At 36.4% G+C, this 10,227-nt stretch overlaps 1 pseudogene across 1 annotated transcript; it reads left to right on the forward strand.

Moving 5' to 3' along the window:
- Nucleotides 1-438: 438 nt before the first annotated feature.
- LOC110743591 lies at nucleotides 439-3,859 on the forward strand (annotated as a pseudogene). The gene is made up of 3 exons (XR_002522915.2): nucleotides 439-476; nucleotides 969-1,085; nucleotides 2,859-3,859. The product of XR_002522915.2 is annotated as a succinate dehydrogenase cytochrome b560 subunit, mitochondrial pseudogene (transcript).
- The last annotated feature ends 6,368 nt before the right edge of the window (nucleotides 3,860-10,227 follow it).

Here is a 10,227-nt window from a genome sequence, read left to right on the forward strand (position 1 = left end):
CTCTGCTACTCAGGAGGCTACAGTGTTTAAGGCTGCAGTGAGCTATGATCGCGTCACTGTGCTGTAGCATGGGTGACAGAGACTTTGTCTAACAAGGAGAAAAAAAAAGGTTGAGTAAATTTTCTAGCACAAATAGATGTTTGAATAGAAATGAGATATCTACTTTTTAAGGACAGAGTGTGAAGTCTCACATCATGTATCTGTTTGAATTAAAATTAGATTAAGGCCTCTTCCTATTTTAAGATCTGAACTTTAACCAATCCAAGGCAGATTTATAGAATATCAGGCTCATAACACTTTCTATGTAATGCTTTAAAATATGCAAGGCTTGGCAAGCTTGTCACCTTATGTAGCTACTGTTCCACTTTATGCTTTAGGCTTCTTTTACTTGGAATTTGTGATCATTCAGGCAGTGAAAAGTCCCTGTTTATGGAGAAAATGGCTTGTGGAACCAGTGGTGTCTTGATGTGGGAATGGTAAATGGCCCTCATTTATTCACACCAGCAAGACTGGCAGCTATGAAATTAAGTGGTCTGAAAGAAACAACGCTTCATTTCTTTAAGAATAATCTATAATTCACCAAATTTGTCTCTGAGTTTGGCTTTTATTTTTTTACTCAGAACACAAAATAGCAATAATGTTCATTGTAATAAACATTATTCTGAACTGTGCTTTTTAAAATATACAGCTTTGGCAGGATCTGTGGACATCCCCTTTCAACAAACTGTCTACAGCTCTCCACATCTCCAATTAATCTAACACTCCCACGCAGAGCCCTTGTTGTGTCATCAGGCTTATTTCTTTTCCTTGCAGCTGTATTTCCAAATTCTTTCATCCTATTCGCTGGGTTCTACAGGTGTTTTTCAGGACTGGAAATAGGCCTCCCAGGGCTCCATGGCTGGCTACAAGATTTGCTTTTAACACTGGACTCATAACTCTCCAAAAATGTTATTTATTACTTTACATAGCAAACAATCTACAGCAGCAATTTGGTTTTATTATCAGCAGAAGAGTTTGTTTCTGTGTGAGAAGGAGCTGTGGTCTGAAGTTGGGTGTGAAACATATTTTCCATTTGCTGCTGAGAAGTAAGTGAACTCTAGAATGGCACTGAAATTTAGGTTCTCGAGCTTTTCTGTTGAGTCGCCAGTTAGCAATCTTTTCTAGCTAAGGCTATGATAAATTGGAAACTTGTTCTCAATTTTCTATGGTTTAATTTCTTCTTTCCTGCCTGTCAAGACAGCACTTCAGAACTTGCATATAAAGTGGATATTCGAGAAGCTACAAATGATGAAAGTTTCAGATTAAGACTTGCTCTTAGAAGGAGGCAGTCTGCAGCAAGCCAACCTTAGTTTCTAGACAAAATGAGGTCTATCTGAAATCTGATTCCAAATGACTTCAATCAACAGTTCAAAAACATATGTCTGTGGTACCCACAGCTACATCCCTTTAGAATAATTGCTACAATTTGTATTTTGCCAAAAGGCATTTTCTGGATACTATATAGGGTTTTATTTTTTAAATTGATACATAATAATTGTAGATATTTATGGGGTGCATATGATAGTTTGATACATACATATTATGTGAAATGATCAAATCAGGGTAATTGGGATATATATTACCTCAAACACTACCAGTAATTTATTGTATATTTCAAAATACCTAGAAGAATGTTCTCAAGACAAAGAAACAATACGTTTGAGGGTCCTGTTTTTCAATAATGTTTTGTATAGTATTACAATGCCAAGATTAAAGGTCATGAAAATAAAAAAGCACTGGATGCTGAAAAGTCACACACAACCCAAGATCCATGATCTGAGGTAGCCTGATGGCCCAGTGAGTCTATTTACCAACCTGGTTTTATGTTTTGGTTTGTCTTCAAAGTTAGCGTAGGGTTCTGTGCAGTTAGAATGCTCTTTCACCAAACAGTGCAGTCAGTCATTATTCTCATTATTTTCTCCTTTGCCACTTGTTCATCCCTTCTGTTATTATACTGCCGATCTATCCCTGGGCTAATAAAAAACAAAGATTATGAAAAAACAGGGAATTCAAATGCCCCCAAATAAATTTGAGAAATTATTCAGAAGACAAATGAGTTATATTTTGAAAGTTAGTTGGTTAGACCTTGGAACATAATTCATTTAAAGTAATAATGCTTTAGAGAGTTGGTCAGTGAGTAGTGGTAGTTCAGTCAGTAGCTAGCCTAATCCAAAAAAGCCTATTTTTATATTTCCAAACTTCTTGAGTAATTCATTTCCCCAACAACTCTCTGTTGAGTATTTGTGATGGATCAAGCACTGTGATGTGATGAGCACTGAGAACACCACCACAAATAATAATAATAATAATAATAATAAGAAGAAGAAGAAGAAGAAGAAGACAACTATGCCTGCTATCAAAAAGCTTATGGTTTAGTGGGGAGACAAGAAATATCAGATAATTGGGAGACATTAAGATAAACATTTTTTTTCAGGGGGAAATTCAAAATCTGAATCTTCTTACTTTTATGACATGGCTAATAAAAATGAGTTTTCAATTTGATCGATTTAGGCTGAGGGGGAAATAAGCAGTCCTCATTTCCTGGCCCAGCCTCATTGGTATTTAAAGAAAATAAAGATCCCAGGGAGTAACAGGGCCGACATGCAAAAAGAGAGATCCCTGCACTCAAAGTGATACCAGTGCCATGGTGGCAGATGGACATCACCATGGGAAGAGACCAACTGTAGATAGTGATGTGGGGAGATACAGGACGGTGTGAACCTGTATTCTTATTCCAGAACCGCTCCATCTCTTCTTTGGCCATGGTTCCCAAAGGAACAGCATTTCTGACACAGAGCTGAGGGCTAAAGTGGGCTCAGAGGCAATGATGACCAACATGTCTCAGCAAGAGTGCAGCCATCTTATTTGGAACTTGTGAAGTCCCTGTGTCTGGGGCCAGCACTGATCCACACAGCTAAGTTTGCACTCGTCTTCCCTCTTATGTATCATACCTGGAATGGGATCCGACACTTGATGTGGGACCTAGGAAAAGGGCTGAAGATTCCCCAGCTATACCAGTCTGGAGTGGTTGTCCTGGTTCTTACTGTGTTGTCCTCTATGGGGCTGGCAGCCATGTGAAGAATGGAGGTTTCCAGCATCACCTTCCTACACCTTATTACATTCACCCATCTTTCTGTTTGTCATTCTTATCTCCAGCCTGGAAAAAGTTCTTACTTGTTTAGATCCTTTTGTACTTTCAGATCCCTTTGGAGTAGCAGACTACCTTGTAGACCATAATAGTGGAAAAGTGTCTAGTTTTCCCCTTGTTTCTAAAGATGGGGTGGCTGTAAAAACTCCTGTTTTTTGACCACAGCTTGCCTACTCTCGGCCTAAAAGCAGTTATTCTGTCTCCATATTGGGCTTTGATTTGTGCTAAGGGTCAGCTTTTGGCTCCTTCTTCCTGAGACAGTGGAAACAATGCCAGCTCTGTGGCTTCTGCCCTGGGGACTGGGGGTGAGGCTTTGGGTGCCACTGCCTGTGGGTTGCTGGCTTAAAGGACAATTCTGTTCATTGGTGAGAGCCCAGGCCATTAACACCTACACAGTGTTATTGAAAGAAGAGAGGTGGGGGTGGAGGGGAATTAGTCTGTCCCAGCTAGAGGGAGATAAACAGAGCTAGTTAGTTCTTGGAGCAGCTGCTTTTGAGGAGAAAATATATAGCTTTTGACACAAGAATAAGATCCAGAAAATTATCATTGAACATATTAATGGTTATTTCTTTTTCTTGGATTTCCAGAAAAGCCTCTTAATTTTATGCTTCCTCATCAAAGTCATGTACCCTTTTTTCCTGAAACTGAATTAAAATACTCATTTTAAAAAAATAAAGAAAGAACAAACTTATAGATGAGACTTTATAAAAATCTTTCGTTTTAGGTTTTAGAATGCATGGGCAGGGTTTTTATATAGGTTAACCTGTGTCACGGGGATTTGTTGTACAAATTATTTCATCATCCATGTACTAAGCCTAGTACCCAATAGTTATTTTTTCTGCTCCCCTCCTTCCTCCCACCCTTCACCCTCAGGTAGGCCCTGGTGTCTGTTCCTCCCCTCTTTCTGTCTATGTATTCTCATCATTTAGCTCCAACTTATAAGTGAGAACTTGTGGTATGTGGTTTACTGTTCATGCATTAGTTTCCAAAGGATAATGACCTCCAGCTCCATCCATGTTTCTGCAAAAGACATGATCTCATTCTTTTTTATGATTGCATAGTATTCAATGGTGTATATATATATACCACATTTTCCTTATCCAGTCTACCATTGATGGGCATTTAGGTTGATCCCATGACTTTGCTCTTATGAATAGTGCTGCAATGAACATATGTGTGCATGTGTCTTTGTGATAGAACAATTTATATCCCTTTGGTTATATAACCAGCAATGGAATTGCTGGGTCAAATGGTAGTTCTGCTTTTAGCTCTTTGAGGAATCACCACACTGCTTTCTACAATGGTTGAACTAATTTATACTCCCCCCAATAGTATATAAGTGTTCCCTTTTCTCCAAAACATCACCAGCATCTGTTGGTTTTTTTGTTTTGTTTTAGCTTTTTAATAGTAGCCATTCTGACTGGTGCGAGATGGTATCTCATTGTGGTTTTAATTTGCACTTCTCTAATGATCAGTGATACTGAGCTTTTTTTCTTATTCTGTAGGTTGTTTACTCTGTTGATAGTTTCTTTTGCTGTGCAGAAGCTCTTTAGTTATTTAGATACTGTTTGTCAATTTTTTCTTTTGTTGCAATTGCTAATGGCATCACCATGAAATCTTTGCTGGTTCTTATGTCCAGAATGATATTGCCTAGGCTGTCTTCCAGAGTTTTTAAATTTGAGTTTTACATTTTTTGTGTAGAATGGTAGAATTATTAGGAGACTGAAGACAAGGAAATGTCTTCAGATTATCTAAAAAACTAGATGTCATCTCATAAAATATCAATTAGTACATGTGATATCAATGTTAAGTAGGTTTTTAGGAAACATTATTGAAGAAATGTTTTTTAAGCACCTAGAAGTAGAAGCAGAGATTACTAGGGGCTCACCAAAAATAAATTAATCCTGTCTGATAAGATTATTTAATTAATAGAACAGAGAAAGCAATTAATGGAAATTTAAATTCACCAAGACATTTGACAAAATTGATTGTTACAACATTGTGCAAAACAACAGATAGAAAATATGGTATTTATTAAAGTACAATTTATGTAATTGAATCAATTTTTTTAAAAAGATCAAAGTATTTAAACTTGCAATAAGATTCTGTTTTAGCCAATGTTTATGATAACTTAGATGAAGATTATACAAGGTATGTTCGTCTAACGTGAGGTTAAAAAAACCAGTCTGGAGGGATAGAGTATTAAAAGACAAAATTAGAAGCTCCAAAGATTGTCACAGGCTACAAGAAAACAGACATATCAAAGCTATAAGAAAAAAGATGCTATAACTGACAGATAAAAATATCTAACATAAGAATAACGTTATCCTCAAAGTGATGCTCTAATAAATGTAAAAGGAAATATATGTGGAGCTGAAGTATATGATTTGTTTTTCCTAAGATGAAGAGATAATTTTTTTTTACAGTGTTTGCCAGGAAAAACTGAGGAAGAAAGTTGGACGCTTGTTTTTTGAATGAGATTAATCAGGCTGGCTCATTTTTCTCTCTAGGAACACCCAGTTCCCAAAGACAAGACTTGTTCTCAAATTTGAGGAGTGACCCAGTAATCTTACTTCCAGCCAAGTTGTTGAGTGAGTATAAAGGAAGAGAAACTTCATTCTCAGAAAAGGAAGATATGAAGAAAACTCACACCTGTGAATTCTTCTGAAAATAAAATCTAACAAACTAAAGAACTTAAAATAAATAACTTGACCTGGGAAAGTGTGAAAAAGGCCTGAGAGAAAGCATTGAATTCATTTGAACAGAAATCTCAGAACTAATACATTGATGGTCCACAAATAGACTATAAATGTAATAAATTATTTAAAAATAAGAAAATAAATAAAAATTTGGAATTAAGGAGAGAGAATACATAATTATAAGTTGTGAAAATAATCACATAACCTTTTTTTCTGAAGTTTATTGAGGTACATATATAATTGAAAAATAAAAATTATACCTCTGGTAGAATTTAGCTGTGAATCCATCTGGTCCTGGATTTTTTTTGGTTGGTAAGCTATTAATTGCTGCTTCAATTTCAGAACTTGTTATTGGTTTATTCATGGATTCGACTTCTTCCTGGTTTAGTCTTGGGAGGGTGTATGTGTCCAGGAATTTATCCATTTCTTCTAGATTTTCTAGTTTATTTGCATAGAGGTGTTTATAGTATTCTCTGATGGTAGTTTATATTTCCGTGGGATTGGTGGTGATATCCCCTTTATCATTTTTTATTGCATCTATTTGATTCTTTTCTCTTTTATTCTTTATTAATCTGGCTACTGGTCTATTTTGTTGATCTTTTCAAAAAATCAACTCATGGATTCATTGATTTCCTGAAGGATTTTTCATGTCTCTATCTCCTTCAGTGCCAGAGGTACAAAGAGGAGCCAGTACCGTTCTTCTGAAACTATTCCAAACAACAAAAAAAGAGGGAATCCTCCCTAACTCATTTTATATGACCAACATCATCCTGCTACCAAAACCTGGCAGAGATACAACAAAAAAAGAAAATTTCAGGCCAATACCCCGATGAACATCTATGCAAAAATCCTCAATAAAATACTAGCAAACAGAATCTAGCAGCACATCAAAAAGCTTATCCACCACAATCAAGTTGGCTTTATCCTTGGGATGCAAGGCTGGTTCAACATATGGAAATCAATAAACATAATCCATCACATAAACAGAACCAACGACAAAAATCACATGATTATCTCAATAGATGCAGAAAAGGTCTTAGACAAAATTCAACAGGTCTTCATGCTAAAAACTTAAGAGCTATTTATGACAAACCCACAGTCAACATCATAATGAATGGGCAAAAACTGGAAGCACTCCCTTTGAAAACCAGCACAAGACAAGGATGCCCTCTCTCATCACTCCTACTCAACATAGTATTGGAAGTTCTGGCCAGGGCAATCAGGAAAGAGAAAGAAATAAAGGTATTCAATTAGGAAAAAAGGAAGTCAAATTGTCTCTGTTTGCAGATGACATGACTGTATATGTAGAAAACCCTATTGTCTCAGTCCAGAATCTCCTTAAGGTGATAAGCAACTTCAGCAAAGTCTCAGGATACAAAATCACTGTACAAAAATCACAAGCATTCCTATACACCAATAACAGAGAAACAGACAGCCAAATCATAAGTGACCTCCCATTCACAAGAGCTACAGAGAGAATCAAATACCTAGGATTCCAACTTACAAGAGAAGTGAAGGACCTCTTCAAGGAGAACTACAAACCACTGCTCAAGGAAATAAGAGAGGACACAAACAAATGGAAAAGCGTTTCATGCTCATGGATTGGAAGAATCAACATCATGAAAATGGACGTACTGCGCAAAGTAATTTATAGATGCAGTGCTATCCCCATAAAGCTACCATTGACTTTCTTCACAGAATTGGAAAAAACTACTTTAAATTTCACGTGGAACCAAAAAAGAACCTGCATAGCCAAGACAATCCTAAGCCAAAAGAACAAAGCTGGAGGTATCACGCTACCTGACTTCAAGCTATACTACAAGGCTACAGTAACCAAAACAGCATGGTTTAGATAACAGACAGATAAATAGACCAATGGAAAAGAACAGAGGCCACAGAAATAATGCTACACATCTACAACCATCTGATCTTTGACAAACCTGACAAAAACAAGCAATGGGGAAAGGATTCCCTATTAAATAAATGGTGTTGGGAAAACTGGCTAGCCATATGCAGAAAACTGAAACTGGATTGCTTCCTCACACCTTATACCAAAATTAACTAATAAAGACGGATTAAAGACTTAAACATAAGACCTAAAACCACAAAAATCCTAGAAGAAAACCTAGGCAATACCATTCAGGACATAGGCATGGGCAAAGACTTCGTGACTAAAACACCAAAGGCATTGACAACAAAAGCCAAAACAGGCAAATGGGATCCAATTAAACTAAAGAGCTTCTGCACAGCAAAACAAACTATCATCAGAATGAACAGGCAACCTACAGAATGGGATAAATTTTTACAATCTATCCATCTGACAAAGGGCTAATATCCAGAATCTACAAAGAACTTAAATTTGCAAGAAACAAACAATCCCATCAAAAAGTGGGCGAAGTATATGAACAAACACTACTCAAAAGAAGACATTTATGCAGCCAACAAACATATGAAAAACTGCTCATCATCACTGGATTAGGGAAATGCAAATCAAAACCACAATGAGATACCATCTCACGCCAGTTAGAATGACGATCATTAAAATTCAGGAAACAACAGAGCTGGAGAGGATGCAGAGAAATAGGAACACTTTTACACTGTTGGTAGGAATGTCTATTAGTTTAACCACTGTGGAAGACAGGGTGGCAATTCCTCAAGGACCTAGAACTAGAAATACCATTTGACCCAGCAATCCCATTACTGGGTATATACCCAAAGGATTATAAATCATTCTACTGTAAAGACACATGCACACGTATGTTTATTGCAGAAGTGTTCACAATAGTAAAGACTTGGAACCAACCCAAATGCCCATAAATGGTAGACTGGATAAAGAAAAGGTGGCACATATACACTATGGAATACCATGCAGCCATAAAAAAGGATGAGTTCATGTCCTTTGTAGGAACAGATGAAGCTGGAAACCATCATTCTCAGCAAACTAACACAAGAACAAAAAACCAAACACCGCATGTTCTCATTCATAAATGGGAGTTGAACAATGAGAACAAATAGACACAGGGATGGGAACATCACATACTGGGGCTTGTCGGGGTTGGGGGGCTAGGGGAGGGATAGCATTGGGAGAAATACCTAATGTAGATGATGGGTTGATGGGTGCAGCAAACCACTGTGACATGTGTACACCTATGTAACAAACATGCACGTTCTGCATATGTACCCCGGAACTAAAAGTATAATTTAAAAAAAGATTGCATAATCTGTGCAATGTGCTTACTTGATAGATATACATATATGTATGTCTATATGTATATACATACACATACATGTACGTCTATATGTATATACATATAGACATACATATATCTCTCACACACACATATATAGTGAAATGATTACTACAATCAAATTTATTAACATATTCATCACTTCACATAGTTTACCATTTTTATGTGTGTGGTAAGAACACTTAAGATCTGTGCTAGCCCATTTTAAGTATATGATACAGTATTATTAACTATAGTCACCATGCTGTATCTTAGGTTTCCAGAAATTATTGATTCTGTGTGACAAAAACTCTGTACTTTTTTGATCAACATCTCCCCATTCCCTCATCCTATAGCCCCTGGCACCCACCATTCTACCTTCTACTTTCATGAGTTTAACTGTTTTAAATTCCACATATAACAGAGATCATGTAGTATTTATCTTTTTGTGCCTGGCTTATTTCACTTAAAAATATCCTCCAGGTTCATTCATTTTGTCACAAATGATGGGATTTCCTTTTAAAAGGCTGAATAATATTTAATTTTTATCTATCTATCTATCTATCTATCTATCTGTCTGTCTGTCTGTCTATATTATATACAAATGAATATATACAATTAGGCCTTTGTACCTGTGGGTTCCGCATGCAAGGATTCAACCAATCACAGATCAAAAATACCAAAAACCAAACAAATGAACAAAAAAAGCTGCATCTGTATTGAGGATGTACAGACTTTTTTCTTGCCATTATCGCCTAAAAAATACAGTATAATAACTACATATATTATGATAGATATTTTCAGCAATCTAGAGATGATTTAAAGATATGGGAGAATGTGCATAGATTATATCCAAATGCTACACTATTTCATATCAGGTACTTGAGCATCCAGGGATTTTGGTATCCATGGGAAGTACTGGAACTAGTCCCCCCAAAAAACTGTGGAATGACTGATCACATATAATTTTCATAAATATAATGGAATATTATTTCTACATATATAGGTAGAAAGATAGACAGGTAGATAGATAGTTTGGATATTTGTCCTCTCCAAATTTCATGTTGAAATTCATGTTGAAATTCAACCTCCAGTGTTGGAGGTGAGGCCCAGT

Source organism: Papio anubis, chromosome 5, assembly GCF_008728515.1.
Source record: "Papio anubis isolate 15944 chromosome 5, Panubis1.0, whole genome shotgun sequence".
NCBI lineage: Eukaryota > Metazoa > Chordata > Mammalia > Primates > Cercopithecidae > Papio > Papio anubis.